The 4,216-nt window shown below is 33.9% G+C and overlaps 1 pseudogene; it reads right to left on the minus strand.

The window, feature by feature from the left end:
• Positions 1-933: 933 nt before the first annotated feature.
• On the minus strand, positions 934-3,208 carry LOC141720337 (uncharacterized; annotated as a pseudogene).
• Positions 3,209-4,216: the final 1,008 nt, after the last annotated feature.

A 4,216-nucleotide genomic window follows, 5' to 3' on the forward strand; every position in this document is an offset into this window, starting at 1 on the left:
GAATTACGAATTTTGGAAATAGAAATGATGAACTTAAAAATATTAAAAATTATGAAATTTTACAGAGAGTAAGAAATGAAATTTATTATCTGTCATTAAAATTTCAAGTGAAAATATGAATTTTTCAATTTTATAAAAATATCGGAGCCGAGATCACGCGAGTAAAAATCCTTAAGGATCGAGAGTGGAGCCGAGGGACGAAATGTAAAGGATATTAATGGACGTAAAGGATTATGAAAAGAAAGCGAATTTAAAAAGTACTCGTACTTATTGAAATAATGAGAGTAAAGAGAGTCACGTAAATGAAGAGTAGGTATTGCGTATTTACAAAGTGACGATAAATGCGAACGAAATCTAACGGAACGATAATTGTCCTTGATTTTGAATTTCGGGACGAACCCTCAAGCATTCTCCACCTCGAAACACCTAGGCAAGTTTACGAACCCTGCTCCATATACTGTTGTGTTGTGAAGATTGATTTTTACTATTTTCGTTCGAATATCATGTTTGCAATGATAGTAAAATACGAGTTTTTATTATCAATAACGATTTATTTTATGATAAATATATCGTAGAATATTTTAACGCTATAATAGAGCGTGATGTATAAATTGTAAGAACGAAAAGTCGGTCAGTTTTTATAAAGTATAAACCCGAGAATTATCCCGGAGATGTTTTGGACGATTAAAAGTCCGTAGCTATTTTATTCCAAGGGACTAGATGTCCTCTCGCGAAATATTAAAGTACCTCGAATTTATTTAAAACGATTTCGAAGATCGTATTCCCTCAACTTTATTTAATTACCCGAGCAATGAATATTATTTAAGATATTCATTTTAATAGGAGAAGTATTCTCCAACGATTATTTTATTTTTAAATTCAATTATTTAATATTATTATATATTTATTTATTTCTTGAACATAAATTAGTTGAGGAATGTTATTTCAAATATTCTTTTAAAAACAGTGTTGTGAAAAGCGCAAGTCGGGGCTAGGCGGTGAGATGACCATATAGCGCTTAAGCGCTAAAGAGGGCGCTTAAGCGGTTTTTAAAGCGGGTCACTAATCGGATTATAATTAATTAATTAATTAATTAATTAATTATGGTGCGCATAGATAAAAATGGTCAGACTTTTGCTTTCTCAATCACTAATTTGAATTTTGGAGTTTTTCCTGGAATAAGAAACAATAAACAATGAAAATCACAAAGAAAAAATCTGCACAGATATGCATAACAATTTACACTAATTTGCACAAAAACTGCAAAAAAAATCTGCAGAAACTGCATAAATTCTGCAGAAAATGGATAAAACTGCATAAATTCTGCAGAAAAGATTCTGCGAAAAATCTGCAGAAATTCTGCTCAGACAATTCTGCAGATTTTTGAACAAACACTGCATAAAGAAACCTGCAAAAAACTGGATAAAAAACCTGAAGAAAATAGACTAAAACAGTACAGGAAGCTGGAAATTCTGCAGAAAATTGAAAAAAAAACAGCAGCAAACCAGTGCAGAAAACAGGACACAAAACTGGAATGTAAAACTCTGCAGAAACAAGACTAAAATAGCACAAAATGTTGGATAAAACTCTGCAGAAAACTGAATAAAAATAGCAAGAAAAATATGCAGAAAACAGCAGAAAATGTTGGATAAATCTCTGCAGAAAATTGAATAAAAACAGCAACAGAAATATGCAGAAAACAGCAGAAAATGATGGATAAAACTCTGCAGAAAATTGAATAAAAACATCAAGAAAATATGCAGAAAACAGCAGAAAAGCAAATAAAAAAGCTATAGAGTTACCTATGGCCTCAAGCATAAGATTCAGTGTATGTGTAGCACATGAAGTCCAAAATATATGTGGTCGTTTTTCTCTCAATAGCTTCGCTGCAGCCATATTATTTGATGCATTATCCGTCACCACCTGAATAACATTGCCTGGTCCAACTTCTTGAATTTATTTATCCGCATACTCAAATACAAACTTGGCTGTATGAGCCTCGTTTGAACATTCAATAGAAGACAAAAGCTTGTGCCTACTTTACAGTTTACACACAAATTCATAATACTTCTTCTTTTCCGATCAGACCAAGCATCGGTCATTATTGAACATCCAGACTTTTTCCATTCATCCTCCTGCTCTTTCAAAGATTGTTTAGTCCTTTCTACTTCTTTCTTCAGTAGTGGCTCCCGCAATTGGTGTTGGCTTGGTGGTATATATCTGGGGCCAAATTATCCAACCGCTTCACAAAATCGATGAAAGTCATCATTAATAATTGCATTGAAAGGGATCCCAGCACCATACACCCACTTAACCAAGTAAGTATGTACTTCATTGATTCTATTCTTAAAAAGTGTATCATTAATATTTTGTTGTCTTGTCTTCCTCAATGATGCATCCGGATCGATAGCGCGTGCAAACTGATCCATAGACCCAAGTGGTCGCACGGGTTTAGAACCCGCATTGTCGATTTCAACAACATCATCACTGTCTTTACTGATTGCAACTTCATCCCTAACTTCATCAATATGTTATTTCTTATCTTGTCTTCTCTTTTTTGATCCCTCCAAAGCTTGTAAGCATTTAGATTTATCCAACGGAGTAGACTTCGGACATGGCTTCACATTACCTCTATGACCAGCTATATGTTGCTTCAAACGATAAATTCCTCCACTAAATGCTTTGTCACACAACTTACATTTGATTTTATCATTCATAATTATTTGGTACTGTTAATTCACCATAATCCCATCCAACATCATCAGATTTTCGCTTAACAGCCTCTAATGAACCCACTGTTTCTGAATTCGAAGCAGCTGAAGAACTCGTCGTTTCCATTTTATAAAAAAACAAAAAATTCAAGTATCTCAGATTCAAGGATTCTCAATGACATATTCAAACATCTTAAATCTTAATTCTTAAATAGTAACTACGAATACACTAGTATATATTATATACTATATACTCTATACTGCTATACGACATACAAGTACACATACATATGATTATAAATTATAATACACTAGCGACAAGAATTATTAAGATCTGAATATTTGATTTGATAGTAAATGAAGATTACAAACCTGAATTAATTTGGAAACCCTAGCTTTCGATCGCTCCACTGTTCCTCTCACCTCTGTAATGTTTTTGCCTTTTTGAGAATAGCCGATTTTGTGTTTTTTTAGTGTTTTAGTCTGGCCGCTTAATCGGAGCGGGCTTTGACCCGCTTAATCCATTAAGACGCTTAATAACCGATTTGGCACTAATCAGTACGTTTTTTCCCCGCTTCCGCTTAAGCGGCCACCTAATGCGTTTTTCGAAATACTGTTTAAAAATAGTATTATTCGAGTTTTAATTATTTAATAATTATTATTTAATTATTAAATATTTATTTAATGATTTAAAAGTCCAAAGATCTATTTTAAAATTTTTCTGAACTCCGGAAAATCAGTTTAATACTTTCAGATCGTCAAAAAAATATTATCAACAAGCAAAATGCCCTAGGAACTTCAATGTGGTTCGAATTCTCGAGATATGATAGAATTCTTCCAATGAGTAGGAGGTGTAGACTCTAGTACTATGAATACTAGGGAGACTATCAAAGGTACCACGGGCGAAGGTACTCTGTGTACTCAGGAACCTGTGAAGTGTGTGCATACCCGAAATGGGACACATAGCCCGAATGCGGTCAGGGTGATAACCGGGATACGAAGGTGTCATCCTTCTACTAGTAGAATAGGTTACATATTTCCGTATTACAACTGATCATCGAATGCGGTGGCTCCGATAAATGTCTTATTCTTCCAATTGGAATTGTGATGCAATACCCTAATTTAGCCTAGGTGCTGGGTTTACCATCAAGGTATTTACAGGCTAATAAGTCAATCAAAGAATTGTTTTGAAAAGAGGTGTGTATCACCAAGAAAAAATATTCTAAACAAATATTTATACCATATACGAAAATCAGACATGAAATTATTATACAGTCTTTTTATATTATACATTATTATGCTGGGCATTATAGCTCACACTTGTTTTCTTAAAACTGACACAACACAACAGTGAATCAAGATGCCTATCAGGAGACTCACGGCCAGGAAATGAGTAGGAAACGACCAGCTGTTCCGTAGGATGTTCGGTGCAGTACCCTAGGTAGATCGTATAAGCTGGATTGGCTTTCAGTTGTTTTTAGTCCGACTTATTTATAAGTATGACT

The sequence above is a fragment of the Apium graveolens genome, chromosome 4 (assembly GCF_009905375.1).
Source record: "Apium graveolens cultivar Ventura chromosome 4, ASM990537v1, whole genome shotgun sequence".
Taxonomy (NCBI): Eukaryota; Viridiplantae; Streptophyta; class Magnoliopsida; order Apiales; family Apiaceae; genus Apium; species Apium graveolens.